At 46.8% G+C, this 17,360-nt stretch overlaps 1 protein-coding gene across 3 annotated transcripts in view; it reads right to left on the bottom strand.

Moving 5' to 3' along the window:
- Positions 1–17,360, bottom strand: part of SHROOM2 (shroom family member 2) — a 505,814-nt gene that overhangs the window by 166,444 nt on the left and 322,010 nt on the right. The window lies entirely within an intron of this gene.

The following is a 17,360-nucleotide window of genomic DNA, read 5'->3' as shown; positions in this document are numbered from 1 at the left end:
TCCCGATTCCTTTGTTGGTGTACCTGAAGCTGACACTTCTGGTGGCCGCTGATGTTATCTACCTGATCTACACTAACTGAAGCCTGGTTAATTTCACAATTTGGTCCTCGGTTGTTCTCTACGAAGCCGCTGCCGCTCCCTCCTCCGCCCTTCGAGTTCTTTAGAGCTTGCAATACCTGCCCTCTCACTCCCAGGAGCCCGGGATGGAGCCGTAAGTCTGCAATTTGACCTGCCTGGGCCGCTCACCTGATACTCTATTTACAGACTGTGTCCTTTTTTTTATTTCTTTTATTTCTCCCCCCCCCTTTTTTTTTCTCTCTCTTCATTATGTCCAAAAACAAGAAGGCTGCGCAAGCCCCAACTAACTTCTTTGGATCAAAGTCGAAGGGCCCGCAGAATCCCAACATGCCCTCAAACTCCCCTCCTTCGCCATGCTCGTCGGAAGTGGGTATCGACCCTCAGATTCAAGTGGTAATGACGAGCCTTCTGGAGGGAGTTCAATCTGCGTTTAAACAGGAACTCTCTAACACTATCGCAGAATTCAAATCGGACCTAACGGCTCTCGGTAACCGAACGGATGCATTGGAATCAAAGACTGATGATCTCTGCCGCTCCCAACATCACCTTGACAGAGAGCTCACTAGATTACACGAAGAAATGGAGACACTTAAAGAACGACAAGAGGACCAAGAAAATTGCTCGCGTAGGAACAACTTACGAATACGCAATGTTGCGGAATCAGTCCTCGGCCCATCGCTGCCGTCATTCCTGAGAGATATCTTCAAACACCTCGTACCAGACCTCACAGACGAAGAGTGTCTCTGTGATAGGGCTCATAGAGCACTTCGAGCAAAACCTTCTCCCACTCAACCGCCCAGGGATGTTATTGTCCGTTTTCATTATTTCTGTTCAAAAGAGAAAGTCCTGTCCTATATACGAGACTCCCCAGAGATCCTGTTTAAAGGTATGCAGTTACAAGTCTTCCAGGATTAACTCCCTCCACTATCCAAAAACGGCGGGATCTCCAACCGGTCACCCGGGTCCTACGACAGCATCAGATAAGATACAGATGGGGATTCCCCTTTCAACTTTATGTTTCAGTCAACAACTCCGTCCATTCTGTTAAAACTTTGACCCAAGGGCAGGAATTACTGGCAAAGCTTGATCTCCTCCCAGCGTCATCTGCAGTCGATGCAGCGACCTCATCTTCTAAATCGCTACACCCTCAGCCTCCCCTGCCTGATTGGACAAGGGTGACCCGCCAGCGCACTGTGGACAGTGATCCTCCTTGAACTGTAGGGATCCCCTGCTGCTATTTGCCCTCATTGTATCGGAGCTGTGCCTCCATGCCCCGCAATGTGCAATGGCTGACGGAGGATCTGACCTCCATCCAAAATCCTTTGTCGTAACTGTTCCTATTATTGTTGTTACTGCAATATTATAATAGTTTGGACTCAAATGTTTTTGTTCCCCCCCCCCCCCCCCCCCACATATACGCTACCTACGTGATAATGCATTTCTATGTCGGTCTTTCTTCCTCCTTTGTCCATCGTTTCCCCCCCCCCCACACACCTTTCCCCCCCTCACTGTCTTTTTCTCTCCCCCCTCCCCTTCCCCCCCCCCCCTTTTTTGTTTGGACACAGTCCTATACGTTATATATTATGTTCTCTAAAGCTGTAAAGCGGCCACGGCCACATTCTATTTTTATGGTCCAGGCAGTCAAGCCTCTGTCGCATGGTACCTCAGTTACCCCCCAACACTCCCTTTTTGATGTATACATTGTTGTTTATGCAGTTCTCTTCTCCTGCGGTCCTTGAATGGGACCCACAATTTCAGGGATTTTTCCCCGTTTGGGTTCTTTTTTCTCTACGTTTTTCTTTTCCTCTTCTTTCTTGTGGCTTTTTTCTGATACTTTCGCTCTCTCTTTCTCTCCTTCCCGAGGGGTGGCCCCCACCTGGCTTAGATTGTACTTTATTTGGTCATTTTTTGCAATATGTCGTACTCCCTTATATGAATAGCCATGTCCCTTAAAATATTTTCGGTCAATGTAAATGGCTTGAACTCTCCTAGGAAGCGTACTGTGTTTCTGAGCGCCTGCAGGCGAGAAAAAGCCGATATAGCCTTTCTCCAAGAAACACATCTCACTGGTTCCCATACCCGGCTTAGGGGTAAATGGTTTTCCCAGTCCTACTTTGCCTCGACGGACTGTAAAAAACGTGGTGTAGCCATTTTAATTCACCGTAATATCCCGTTTATCCACTCTAGGACTGTGATGGACCCAGACGGACGGTTTCTTATGGTAATGGGTACCCTCCGCTCTGTGACTCTCACTTTGGTCTCCACATATGCTCCCAACCATGACCAATCTCTGTTTTTTGACTCTCTGTCTAAACGCCTGTCCAAAGAAGCACAGGGAAGCATTATTATGGGCGGTGATTTTAATACCATCATCGACCCGCTGTTAGATAGATCCGGCCCTCCTCCTCACGCTTCCATGACGACCCTACCTCGGGCCTCCCGTACTCTCACTGCCTCCTTGAAACATCACGGCCTCTGTGACGCCTGGCGATCCCAACACCCCCACGCTAAAGACTTAAACCCATTTCTCGGCTCCACACCAACACTACTCTAGGATCGATATGATTCACATCTCCTCTGCCCTTGTACCACTGATTACTGATGCGGGTATCACGCCACTGACGTGGACGGACCATGCTGGGGTCTACCTCCTCATAGATAAATACCGCACACCTCATAGGAAATATAAATGGCGTCTTGACGACTCGCTTTTGCAACATCCTTCTGCTTTGGAGGAAATCCGGTTAGCAATTACACACTACTTCTCCGAAAATGTGTCTCCCGACATCTCGCTTAGTGTCCTGTGGGAGGCTCACAAGGCCACAATACGTGGCACTCTGCTGGCGAAATCGTCGGCAATTAGGAAAAAAGCTGCGCTGGAGATCCGCTCACTCGAATCAGAAATAGCCACTTTACTAACTCAACATAAAGCAACTCCCGATGCTTCTCTGCTCTCTCAGATCGACTCTCTCCGGGGCCAACTGAATACCCTTCTTTCTAACCGTGCAGCACTAATTCTCCGGAAACTCCGGCAACGTTTTTATGCCAAAATGGATAGAATAGACACCCTACTGGCCAATAAACTACGCCGTAAACAGGCGCTAGGCGCGACAGATAAGTTGTATTCCCCACAGAGGGGAACCTATACATATGACCCTGAGGTGATGACCGAAGATTTTCGATTGTTTTATAGTTCCCTCTATAACCTGTCTGATTCGCCCCCTCTGTCTCCTGACGGAGTTGGGGGAGTGCACTCATACTTGTCTGATACCCCCCTTCCAGCCCTGTCTGACACCCAATTAGATACCCTTAATAGTCGGATTTCGGATGAGGAGACAATAGCTGCTATACGCTCTATGCGTTCGTCAGCCGCTCCGGGACAGATGGTTTCACGGCCCAATATCATAAATTGTTTGCGAAGGAGCTAGCCCCGCACCTCTCCTCTTTATTCAATGATATTCTTGAGGGAGCCTCCTTTCTGCCGGAGACGACCCGGGCCGATATCGTGGTAATCCCAAAACCTGATAAAGACCCGACTAGTTGCTCAAATTATAGACCAATCTCACTACTGAACGTTGATCTGAAGATATATGCGAAAATATTAGTCAACCGTCTGACTCCCCTGCTGTCCGGCCTGGTCCACCCGGATCAGGTCGGATTCATCCCTGGACGCCAGGCGTCAGACAACACTCGAAGGGCCATAGACCTAATCTACTTCATCCAAAAGCGCAAGTCTGCTTCCCTCATTCTGGCTCTTGACGCGGAGAAGGCTTTCGACCGCATTTCGTGGTCTTTCGCCTTCGCAGTCCTTGATAAATTGGGATTCTCTGGTAAATTTTTAGAGGGGATCAAAGCACTTTACCGCTCCCCATCGGCCCAGGTTTTAGTTAACGGTGTTTCATCTGCCAGTTTTGGGATTGCCAATGGCACCAGGCAGGGGTGCCCACTTTCTCCTTTAATTTTTGCACTAGTCATGGAGCCTCTGGCAGCAAAGATTCGTAATAACACTGCTATCCACGGGGTGTCTACGGGCTTAACCGAGCACAAGATTGCGTTATTATGCTGATGATGTCCTGATTTCTCTCATGGATCCAGCCCAATCCCTTCCCTCTCTTTTAACCGAGATCCGTTTATATTCTCAGTTTTCCGGTTATAAAATTAACGTTGACAAAACGGAGATCCTTGACTTTCATATCCCGGCAACACTCAAACACGATTTACAAACTATGCTACCCTGTAACTGGTATAAAAAGAAAATCAAGTACCTCGGTACGTACTTGCCCACCATCACCACCAACTTTTCCAAGCAAATTACCCCCGCTTATTGCAAACAATCAAAAATGATTTGTTGGAGTGGTCCAATTACTTCATCTCCTGGATAGGCAGAATAAACTCTGTCAAGATGAGTGTGCTCCCCCGACTTTTGTATTTGTTTCCTCCTTATGTTTTTAAGACCTTGCAACACCAAACATCCTTTTTTATCAGGAACCGTAAACGCCCTCGCGTCAGACTTAAACTACTTCAGCGCCCTTCCAGAGAGGGAGGGCTGGGTATCCCGGACTTTAGAAAATACTTTTATGCTGCGCAGCTCTCTCAGTGTGCACAATGGTGCAACGAGGGCGGGACGGGGAAGGTTTGGGTGAGGATTGAGGCAGAGGAATTGGGTCTGGCCACACTATCATCCCTATTATGGCTTCGCAGGAACCAGCGCCCCCGTACGGTCCTTTCACATCCCGTGGTATGTCGTTCATTAGCGACATGGGACTTGACTAATAGACGGTTTACTTTGGCCCCACTCCCGTCCCCACTAATTCTATTGTTCCATAATCCAGCCTTCCCCCCGGGTACGTGTAGATCCTCGTATGCAACCTGGCGCTCGAGCGGCATGTTGTATATTAATGACATTACTTCTGACGCTTCCTTCCCTCAATTTGCAGATATCCGCGACGGAACAGTAATCCCTTCTTCGGACTTCTTCCGCTATCTGCAAATTAGACACTTCCACTCCACCATTACCACTATCCTTCTCAATAGAAAATTATCCCCCTTCGAATACATTAGCTGGAAACACACCAACACTAAGGGCCTCATTTCCGATATTTATGCTTTGCTTAGCGACAAATCTACTTCACCCCAGGCCCCTCACGAACTGGCGTGGGAAAAGGAGCTGAGATTTACTATAGACAATGAAGACTGGGTAGATATCTGGGATAATGCAACTTCCAGTTCCATATGTGTTAAAATTAAAGAAAATATCTACAAATTGCTCTACCGCTGGTATTATGTCCCTACCCGCTTACATACTATGTTCCCCGACACCTCGGATAGATGCTGGAGGGGTTGTGCAGACGTAGGCTCGTTTATACACATCTGTTGGACCTGCCCGAAAATTTTTAAAATCTGGGGTGAGCTTATTGCCTTGCTCTCGCACCTATTTGAAATCTCCATTTCTCCTGACCCCCAATACTTTCTGCTCCCTATGACTCTCCCTACTCTTAATCGACACCAAAACAAGTTATTTCGACATGTAGTTTCGGCTATGACATGCCAAATAGCCACGGACTGGAAGAGCCCGACTCCCTCCCCAATGCCGGTGATAATCTCCCGAATTTGGTATGTACATAAAATGGAATACATGACCGCTGTTATTCGTAACTCCTCTAAACAATTTGATAAAATATGGTCTCCCTGGCTAGCTTACAACAGGCTTCCTCCCCATTTGTAACTTGATACCCTGCATTGCTGCTCCACCAATCTCTTGTCTTTGGAGGCCACCCCTCCCCTTCTCTCTCCTCCTTTTCTTTCATTCTGACTTGACCTGCTCTTTCTCCCCTGTCTCCCTGACTCCTTCTATTTTCTCTTCGGTTATTACTTTCTTCTAATCTCTACTACCAACTCTCTTTGACGGACGGCCACTCCATTGCCGAGAGTAACCCTTTAAATTGCTTTAAATTCCAAAACTGGATCCAATCTGTTGCTGTTACAAGTTATTGCAGTTACATCTGTACTTTGCCTACCTATTTTGCCTGGCATTGTCCCGATCCGGGTATCTGAACGCCATTATTTACCTTTCAGGTGTCTCCTAAGGTTGTCCCAGCGTCCTAGGCCCGGTTCCCTGCTATGTGGCTAGCATCCATACGTCATGTCTCATCTCTGCTGATCCGTGGATATTGCCTTTCTAATGCCCGGGCGACTGGCATGGCGTCACCTGCCAGCGGGGCCTCGGGCATCATCTCCATATTCTCAACGCATTACAAGGTATGTGGCACTCCTCACCTACTGTGGCCGCGGCCGTCCGAGCTGAAGGTTTGAGACGCAAGTCGGCGTTCTCTGTGTTCACCGCCGCCATTACAGAGGAATCTCCATGTGGTGTTACAAACAAGGTTTCCCTCCACTGGCCGGTATGGGCGCAGCCATCTTAGTTTCAGTCACGTGATCCTGACCTCCAATCCAAAGCTCCGCTGGAGTCTGCCTAATTGGTCATCCAATCCCGGTATACCTAAGGGTATAAAGGGACTGAGCCTGCACTAGGAAATCGTCAGTGCTTTGGTTGTCAAACCCTGTTTCCAGTCTCTCTCTCCTGTGGTTGTTTTGTTCCAGGTTTCCAGCTCCTGTCTCCAGTTACCACTAAGAGACCCGCACCAGCTTACCACCTTGCGGTGCAGCCTGACTCTGCAGTCTTCTATGACTATTCCAGCTTTCACCTACAGATCCATCTGCTTCTAGCGGTCAGCTTCCAGCAGTGATCAACTACCTTAAAGTGCCCGTGCTTCTCCAGCGGATACCTACATATCCTCGGTACCCGCAAACCATCAGTACCCATATATCAGCATTTCCCATATCTTCGCTCCCTAGCTTCATTCTACTACCTGGCTGGTTCCATCCACCATCCACTACATGTTTTCAACACCTGGCTGGTTCCATCCAGCATCCACAGCAGTCACCTCAACTACAGTGTTACCAGCTTCCAGTGATACATCTGCTGGTGTGTTCCTTGGCTACTCTCACTACTACGGACGGGTCTGGTAAGGACATTCCATCTTTGGGACATTAAGAACTGTACCTTATCCTACCAGTACCCTGTGGCCCTTGCCAAGCTATAGTGATCCAGGAACTGTTTCATTTGAACTACTGCATATCTTTATTCATTTACCACTGCTGTGAATACATGGAGTTCTGTTAATAAACTTTTATTGACTTTTAAATCCTGGTTGTCATGGTCACGCCTTCGGGCAATCTTCCCACACCGTACTTACATGTCTAGGGGTCTGATTAAACCTCCCAAGTTTAGTTTCTCCTCAGCCCCTACAACTGAGGCTTCCTCCCGTCAGCTCAGGCCCTCAGTTGTGACAGTAAGCACTGACCATATGAATCCAGCCGGAGACCAGGATCAAGTGGCCAGGCCGATGCAAGAACTGGTAGCCAGACTCGAACATCAGGAGGCTGCACAAGGCCACATTATCCGCTGTCTCCAGGATCTCTCTACTCGGCTGGATGGGATCCAAACGACTCTCCGTGGATCAGGGGCATCCGGTGCGTCCACCACAGTGACACCAGTTGTGACCCCACCCACCTTACCCATTTCTGCTCCACGTCTTCATCTTCCAACGCCAGCTAAATTTGATGGATCTCCAAGATCTTGCAGGGGATTTCTCAATCAATGTGAAATTCATTTCGAGCTACAACCTGGCAGTTTCCCTAGTGATCGCACTAAAATTGCTTATATTATTTCCCTCCTCAGTGGCTCAGCCCTTGATTGGGCATCACCTTTATGGGAGAAATCCGATACCCTGTTGTCCTCATATACTGACTTTGTAACGACATTCAGGCGCATCTTCGACGAGCCAGGCCGTGTAACTTCAGCTTCTTCTGAGATTCTCCGTTTGCGCCAGGGAACACGTACTGTGGGACAGTACCTAATACAGTTCAAGATCCTGGCATCCGAACTGGCATGGAACGACGAAGCCCTGTATGCTGCATTCTGGCATGGTTTATCTGAACGCATCAAGGACGAATTAGCTACCAGAGACTTGCCCTCTAAGTTGGATGAGCTAATATCTCTTTGTACAAAAGTTGATCTACGGTTCAGAGAAAGAGCAACTGAGCGGGGAAGTTCATCTATTCCAAAACCTTGTGCTCCTCCTCCTCGTCAACCGTCTCCATCCAAAGATGAGCCCATGCAAATTGGTCGTTCCCGTCTATCTCCAGCTGAGCGCCGAAGACGTCTTTCTGAGTCCCTATGTCTTTATTGTGCAGCTCCGTCTCACGCAATCAATGCCTGTCCCAAACGTCCGGGAAACTTCAAGTCCTAGCCCGCCAAGGAGAGGGCCGGCTAGGAGTAATGCTCTCCTCTCCATCACCTCATGATTGTAATCTCCCAGTCTCGCTTCAAATTGCTCAACGTTATAGGAACGTTATTGCCCTCCTAGATTCCGGAGCAGCTGGGAATTTCATAACTGAAGCATATGTTAAACGGTGGTCCCTACCCACTGAGAGACTTTCTTCATCCATTTCTTTGACTGCCGTGGATGGCAGTAAGATTTTTGACGCAGTTATTTCTTTAAGAACTCTATCAGTCCGTCTGGGAGTTGGAGTTCTCCATTCAGAATTTCTTTCTTTCCTAGTGATTCCAAGAGCCACACATCCAGTGGTTTTGGGCCTTCCATGGCTTCGTCTCCATAACCCATCGATTGACTGGATGACTACTCAAATCCTGGCATGGGGTCCTTCCTGTACTGAGACCTGTTTGTCCAAAGTGCTTCCTGTTTGTTTTTCCTCCTCCAAGTCGTTGGATGTTCCACCTCCTCCGTATCAAGATTACACGGACGTGTTCAGTAAAGCTTCTGCTGATATCCTTCCTCCTCATAGGGAATGGGACTGTCCAATCGATCTCATCCCAGGGAAGGTTCCACCTCGAGGCCGAACCTATCCGTTGTCTTTACCAGAAACGCATTCTATGGAAGAATATATTAAGGAGAATCTGGCGAAGGGTTTCATTCGACCTTCTTCCTCCCCAGCTGGCGCAGGTTTCTTCTTCGTTAAGAAAAAAGACGGTGGCCTGCGGCCATGCATCGACTACAGAGGCTTGAACGACATCACCGTCAAGAACCGATATCCTTTACCCTTGATTACAGAACTCTTCGATAGAGTCAGCGGAGCAACCATCTTCACGAAATTAGATTTGAGGGGTGCCTACAACCTCATCCGGATCCGAGAGGGTGACGAGTGGAAGACCGCCTTTAACACCCGTGATGGACATTATGAGTACCTCGTCATGCCTTTCGGATTAAGTAATGCTCCAGCTGTCTTCCAGCATTTCGTGAACGAGATCTTCAGAGACATCTTATATCGTCATGTCGTGGTTTATCTAGACGATATACTTATCTTTGCCAATAATCTGGAGGAACATCGTTTCTGGGTAAAGGAAGTTCTGTCCCGTCTCCGTGTCAATCATCTCTATTACAAATTGGAGAAGTGTGTTTTTGAAGTCAAATCCATTCCGTTTCTAGGCTACATTGTGTCCGGTTCCGGACTAGAAATGGATCCTGAGAAATTACAAGCAATCCAGAATTGGCCGATACCTTTAACCCTCAAAGGGGTCCAGAGGTTTTTAGGATTCGCCAATTATTACAGAAAGTTTATACGAGACTTTTCCACCATTGTGGCGCCTATCACTGCGTTAACCAAGAAGGGTGCTAATCCGTCCAAGTGGTCTGAAGAAGCTATGCAAGCCTTTCATCTGTTATCTGTTTCATCTGATTCATCTCTGCTCCGGTTTTGAAACAGCCCGACATTAACTCTCCTTTCATCCTGGAGGTGGATGCCTCTTCCGTTGGAGTAGGGGCGGTACTTTCCCAGAGAGCTAAAGATGGTCATCTACATCCTTGCAGCTTCTTCTCCCGGAAGTTTTCTCCAGCTGAGCGCAACTATGCCATTGGCGATCAGGAGTTGCTGGCCATCAAACTCGCTCTGGAAGAGTGGAGATACCTGCTGGAGGGAGCTTCTCATTCGATCACCATACTTACCAATCACAAGAATCTTTTGTACTTGAAAGGCGCACAATGTCTTAATCCTCGCCAGGCCAGATGGGCACTTTTCTTTTCCAGGTTCGACTTTAAACTCCAGTTCTGTCCGGGCTCTCAGAATCGCAAGGCCGATGCCCTTTCCCGCTCTTGGGAGCAAGAAAATGAGTCGGAGTCTTCTGACAAGCATCCTATTATTAATCCGTTGGCATTCTCCACGGTAAGGATGGACTCTATGCCCCCACCAGGGAAAAGTTTTGTGAAGCCGGTGTTAAGGAAGAAGCTCATGCATTGGGCAAATGCTTCCCGTTTTGCCGGACATACAGGCAATCAGAAAACCCTTGAGTTTATCTCTAGGTCTTATTGGTGGCCAACTCTGAAGAAGGACGTCATGGAGTTTATTGCTTCTTGCCCAAAGTGTGCCCAACACAAAGTCTCCCGCCAGTCGCCTGCAGGGCAACTGGTTCCATTATCTGTTCCCCGTCGACCGTGGACCCATTTGTCGATGGACTTTGTTACAGACCTGCCTATGTGCAACAAATTTAATACCATCTGGGTAGTGGTTGACCGGTTTACCAAGATGGCACATTTCATTCATCTCACCGGTCTTTCGTCGGCTTCCAAGTTGGCTCAAGTATTCATTCAAGAGATCTTCCGATTACACGGTCTTCCCGAGGAAATCATCTCTGATAGAGGAGTACAATTTGTAGCCAAATTTTGGCGAAGTTTGTGTCAAGCCCTCCAAGTCAAATTAAAGTTCTCTACAGCTTACCATCCTCAGACCAATGGTCAAACTGAGAGGGTGAATCAGGACTTGGAGGCCTTCCTCCGCATCTATGTGTCTTCCTCTCAAGATGACTGGGTTCAACTCCTTCCCTGGGCCGAGTTCAGCCATAACAACCAATATCATTCCTCATCTTCTGCAACACCATTCTTCATCAACTATGGATTCCACCTTAAAGTTCCAGAATTCCAGCGACTTCTGTACCAGCAGTTGATATCACCTTGCGCCAGTTTTCAAATAACTGGAAAAATGTCCGAGTGGCTCTGCTCAAAGCATCATTCAGATACAAGAAGTTTGCAGATAAGAAGCGTAGGGCAGTTCCTGCTCTCAAGGTGGGTGATCGTGTGTGGTTGTCTACGAAGAATTTGAGATTAAGAGTTCCAAGCATGAAGTTTGCACCTCGTTACATTGGCCCTTTTCAAATTGAACAAGTTATCAATCCTGTTGCTTACAAACTCCAGTTACCCCCATTCTTGAAAATTCCTAGGACATTCCATGTTTCCCTTCTGAAACCGCTGATTCTGAATCGATTCCATTCTGCACTACCTTCGGCTCCTAAAGTCCAGTATGAAGTTGCCAAGATTCTGGATTCACGTTTCCGCTATGGTCAGCTACAGTATCTTATTGATTGGAAGGGCTATGGTCCTGAGGAACGCTCTTGGACCAATGCTTCAGATGTCCATGCTCCTACTTTGGTCCGGAATTTCCACTCCAGATTTCCTCAGAAGCCTAAGTAGTGTCATGGGGCCACTCCTAAAGGGGGGGGGGGGGGGGTGCTGTCACGATCCGGGTATCTGGACGCCATTATTTACCTTTCAGGTGTCTCCTAAGGTTGTCCCAGAGTCCTAGGCCCGGTTCCCTGCTATGTGGCTAGCATCCATACGTCATGTCTCATCTCTGCTGATCCGTGGATATTGCCTTTCTAATGCCCGGGCGACTGGCATGGCGTCACCTGCCAGCGGGGCCTCGGGCATCATCTCCATATTCTCAACGCATTACAAGGTATGTGGCACTCCTCACCTACTGCGGCCGCGGCCGTCCGAGCTAAAGGTTTGAGATGCAAGTCGGCGTTCTCTGTGTTCACCGCCGCCATTACAGAGGAATCTCCATGTGGTGTTACAAACAAGGTTTCCCTCCACTGGCCGGTATGGGCGCTCCATCTTAGTTTCAGTCACATGATCTTGACCTCCAATCCATAGCTCCGCTGGAGTCTGCCTAATTGGTCATCCAATCCCGGTATACCTAAGGGTATAAAGGGACTGAGCCTGCACTAGGATATCGTCAGTGCTTTGGTTGTCAAACCCTGTTTCCAGTCTCTCTCTCCTGTGGTTGTTTTGTTCCAGGTTTCCAGCTCCTGTCTCCAGTTACCACTAAGAGACCCGCACCAGCTTACCACCTTGCGGTGCAGCCTGACTCTGCAGTCTTCCATGACTACTCCAGCTTCCAGCTACAGATCCATCTGCTTCCAGCGGTCAGCTTCCAGCAGTGATCAACTACCTTAAAGTGCCCGTGCTTCTCCAGCGGATACCTACATATCCTCGGTACCCGCAAACCATCGGTACCCGTATATCAGCATTTCCCATATCTTCGCTCCCTAGCTTCATTCTACTACCTGGCTGGTTCCATCCAGCATCCACTCCATGTTTTCAACACCTGGCTGGTTGCATCCAGCATCCACAGCAGTCACCTCAACTACAGTGTTACCAGCTTCCAGTGATACATCTGCTGGTGTGTTCCTTGGCTACTCTCACTACTACGGACGGGTCTGGTAAGGACATTCCATCTCTGGGACATTAAGAACTGTACCTTATCCTACCAGTACCCTGTGGCCCTTGCCAAGCTATAGTGATCCAGGAACTGTTTCATTTGAACTACTGCATATCTTTATTCATTTACCACTGCTGTGAATACATGGAGTTCTGTTAATAAACTTTTATTGACTTTTAAATCCTGGTTGTCATGGTCACGCCTTCGGGCAATCTTCCTACACCGTACTTACATGTCTAGGGGTCTGATTAAACCTCCCAAGTTTAGTTTCACCTCAGCCCCTACAACTGAGGCTTCCTCCCATCAGCTCAGGCCCTCAGTTGTGACAGGTATGTTTTGTTTCTTTTGTAACAACTTTGTGATCCACCCAATAAAAAGTGTTTAAAAAAAAAAGAAGTAGTTCAAATTGGCTTGCAATGATAAATGATGACAGACCAACAATAAACGACTGCGGGGACGCGCATCGTTCATCGTTGGTGCATCCACAATGAACGATATGAATGATACATCGTTATTTTTACACAATATCTTTCATATATAAAATGTCGTCCAGTGTGTAGGGCCCTGTACACTATTCTGTATACAACTATAGTTTAACTATAATGACCCAGATTAAGTTATGTTTTAAGTCTATATGACAACTATAATTTGTGCTGTTTCTAAAATACATTAATTTTAAATGCTATATCCTTGGATATCTTTTTCAGTTAGAAATTTTAGAAATTTTTAAACATATTGACTGAGTCTGCCATTACTACCATCTCTGGCAGAGAATTCCAAATCCTTACTGCCTTTACTGTGAAGAACCCTTTTCCTTTGTTGGGTATGAAATTATCTCTCCTCTAAACTCAGAAGATGTCCGCATGTCCTGTGTAGAGATCTCTCAATAAACAAATCACCTAATAGCTTAATTATTGTCCGTTTATTTGTAAATATTAATAATGTCTCCTCTTAGACGCCTCTTTTCTAGTGTGAACAATTCTAACCTAGTACGTCTTTTCTCATAATCCAGTGCCTCTAACCCCTTAATCAATTTTGTGGCTTGCCTCTGAACCCTTTCAAATTCCAAGATATCTTTTTTTATAGTGAGGTGCCCAGAACTGTACACAATATTCAAGGTGTGGCCGTACCAATGATTTATACAGTGGTAGGATTACATACCTCCCAACTTTGAGATCTGGAGACCCGGGACCATTCTGTGCAGTCACGTCTCCCGTTATCGTCACAGCAAGGGCATGGCCAGTGCTCTGTGAGTTGCTGACACGCCCCCAGTCTCTCAGTCTCCTGTGAAGAGACGCTGTGCGCATGCGCACAGTGTCTATTCACTGCTGCTCTGCTAAAAGCAGAGTGACAGGATCCTCCCAACTGCCCCCCCCCCCTTCCCCAAGCACGGGACACTGTGGCCCGTGGGTTGAACAGCGGGGCTGTCCCTCGAAAATCGGGACACTTAAGAGCTATGGGATTGCACTCTCATCCCTTGTCTCAACTCCCCGTTTTATGCATGCTAACACCTTATTTGCCTTCGTTGCTGCACTTTGACATTGGGTACAGACTGCAGAAAAACACACACACAAAAGTACAGTGAGAAAGCACAGCAATACTGAAGGAGGAGTGTCACACCCTTCCCACAATATATAACTCCCCTAATATAACTCTAATCACTCATGGCCCCTGTAGAGGGGATGCTGTAGAGCTGTATACTGTATAGCTGGATAGGGAGTGCAGCACTGAATGATGCTGCCTGGCAGAGTCACAGACCACTGGAAGTAATTGAGACCCAGAGCCTGTAGTTGAAAATGGTGCCCGACGAGCAGGACGCCACATACCGGAAGTCTGGAGGGCGGGAAGAGCAGGATGTGCTGCATTCCGGCCAGCCTGTGTAGATCTGGCCCCTTCAACCGCTGCTACCCGGCTAGTGCTAAATTTGAAATTGCATACTGCAATGCACACTCTGCTGGCAAGCTGCCCTGCTGCCAATGTGACGTCCGGGGTGTGTTATGTATAGGCAGGCCAATGGGGGTCCGGTCTGCTCCCAGTATATAAGTCAGTATGTTAAAAATAGTTAAAAATAAAATAAAACTCTGGAGAAATGGTGACCGTCTCCCTTGGGCACATTTCTAAAACTGGGTCTGATGGGGGCATGGAGGGGGAGAAACCAGTCACACATCTAAAATGTAAAGTGCCAGCTCCCTCAGTCACCCATCTACAGGGTCGGACTGGTCCACAGGGGAAACCACAGGTGGGCCCTACTGCCTATGGGCCCTCCTCCTCCTCCTCTAGGGATCAAGTTCCTCTCCCCTTAGTGCCTAAACCTAAAACGAACCCTAACACTCACTGCATGGATCCGTCAGCATTGTGACCGTCAGGAATTCACGGTCGGGATTCTGACTGTCTGGGTTTTGACCAGATACCATTCCTAGCACTTTCAGCTGAGAAAGTAACATCCTTCTGAAGAGATTTAATTGCATCAAATAAATATCTTGCTTGTATCCTGTGACTATTGATTAAGCACCGCACAGGTCATTAGGCGGTGGGCTGAGAGGTTACTAAATCGAAGAAAGAATCCCTATATCCGACTGAATGGGCGATATATCTGTAGTGCATCGGTGGGCGTGTACACCCGATATGTCTGTGAATGACGTCATTCACAGACATATCGGGTTTTCCCTACAGCGCGGCCTCCCAGACCGGGGGAGGCGATAGAATGTGAGGTCCCTAGAGGAGAGAGCTGCAGGAGAAGTGGTGTCATAGGGGAAAATCCAGGTTTCAGTAATGGCTAGGAAAATCAGTGATTTGTGTTAGGTTGAGCAATATATATTGGATTCTGGAGGATACAGTGCAGGGATTTGCAGGATGGTGCACTGGATGTGGAGATCAAGGTTGCTGTAACCGAGGTGGAAAATAATTGATAATAGTTTTTGGTCTCATGTTGAGAAATAGGCAACAGGAATGTAAGATAGATTGCATGCGAGGAGGAAAGCAGTGGGCAGAGTCAGGGGTGACAGACAGAAGGTGTGGTAGACACAGGAAATTGTTCCGTTATTGATGATTACTGACATTTGATGGGAGATGGCATCCCATGCAACAAGACCACTTTACAATCCCTTTAACAAATTCCTTCTTTCCAGGAGTGTATTTTCACAATTAAAAGGTGAGAATCAGTGTATATGCTGCACTGACTCAGTGCATATAAAATAGTCAAGGCGGTTTTTAACGGTAAGCTGTTGGTTCAGTCCCACAATGTCCAGCAGGTCTTGCAGAACATTGCTACTGTGTACTACCCAAGCTCCATAGCTGTGAAGAGAGCTGGTGTGCAGCCTGTGTGACATTGCCTATTCTCATTTAGCTACTGCAATCCTAACTCTATTTACCCCTATTAGAAAATCCATTTGGACCAAATGAAAGTATCAATTCTCAATGGTATGGTGCACAAACCACATCAGCTAAGTACCAGGGGTGAAAGAGAAGGTTAGATTCCACACAGAACCTGTCAAATAGGATCACATATTTATCCTAGTAGGTGGAGCTTATTCAACCACCATAGATCAATACAACCCTACAGTATACTACAGGTAATGCCATCTGTTGGTAGTGCGTTTAAGAATCAAGGGGCAGTACTGTCAAACTACAAACAGAAAGGAGGACTCTGGTATTGGAGCACTCTTACATTTAATTAAAGATTATTAAAATAAAACATTTATTGGTATGCATTACAATAAAGTATAAACAATCTTGTTAGGCAAGTCTGTAATGATATATAAACACTTACAATAAAGCAAGAAATTGTAAAATTAATTGTGGGAGCTAGGACATTGACTGGACAGCCCTGAAGAAAAACTCCAGCTAAAGATAAAACGTTCTCTATAATGGTTCATATTTAGAGGTGTCCTAATTAAAAGGCACAGTTCATCAGTAAGGTAAAATCATTTACCTTGGATTTTCACTGTCCTAACTTTACATAATACTTGTTTACTACTCTGCATGATCTACAACTTCAGTCTACTCTAGTAACTGGTTGATCAAATAATATGTAGCTCATGCTACCATTATTACATGCACTGAATTACAAATTACACACACAATTTCATGATCAATTAATGAACAGGGAAGAAAAACATCAATCTATCATTATAAATGTTTACTTTTGAATCTCTGTTTTTGTAGCTAGGGTTGTGCCTTCTAGGACCACAAACAATCTTAGAAGGGTGTGTAGTAGTGGGTTAGGTGTTGCCTTTGTATACAAAGTTGTGGGTTCAGTTCTCACCTCAGCCACATACCTCTCGCAGCAAAGGTATTTGACAGTAGATAAACGATTGCTAATTATCTCGCTCTGTGGGTCACAAGTATTTATAAATTGTACTATTCAGTTGGAAATCTACTTTATAAAGGCAAAGATAGAAAGTGCTAAAACGAAATTTAATGGAACCTGCAAGTGTGGGCCTGATTCAGAGATGGAAGTGTTAGCACAGATGTTGCATCTTTGTACGCAGCAGCTATGCTAAAATATGCTAATGCCCCAGGAGGCATCTTCAGGCCTCCTGCAGGCTTTTGTGATCGCTGCTATGTCTGAAGGTGCAGGATCAGATCACTCTATATGAACATCGGTAGGATGGACGATGCTTTCATGCAGCCAGGGCCTGTGAAGCTGCGTCCAAGGATGCATAAACTCACCTTGGCATGCCTAGAAAAAAAGGTTTTACATGCCCTCG

The sequence above is a fragment of the Pseudophryne corroboree genome, chromosome 2, assembly GCF_028390025.1.
Source record: "Pseudophryne corroboree isolate aPseCor3 chromosome 2, aPseCor3.hap2, whole genome shotgun sequence".
In the NCBI taxonomy this organism is placed as follows: Eukaryota; Metazoa; Chordata; class Amphibia; order Anura; family Myobatrachidae; genus Pseudophryne; species Pseudophryne corroboree.
The sequence above is the reverse complement of the archived record's forward strand: the minus strand, read 5'-3'. Positions and strand labels throughout refer to the sequence as shown.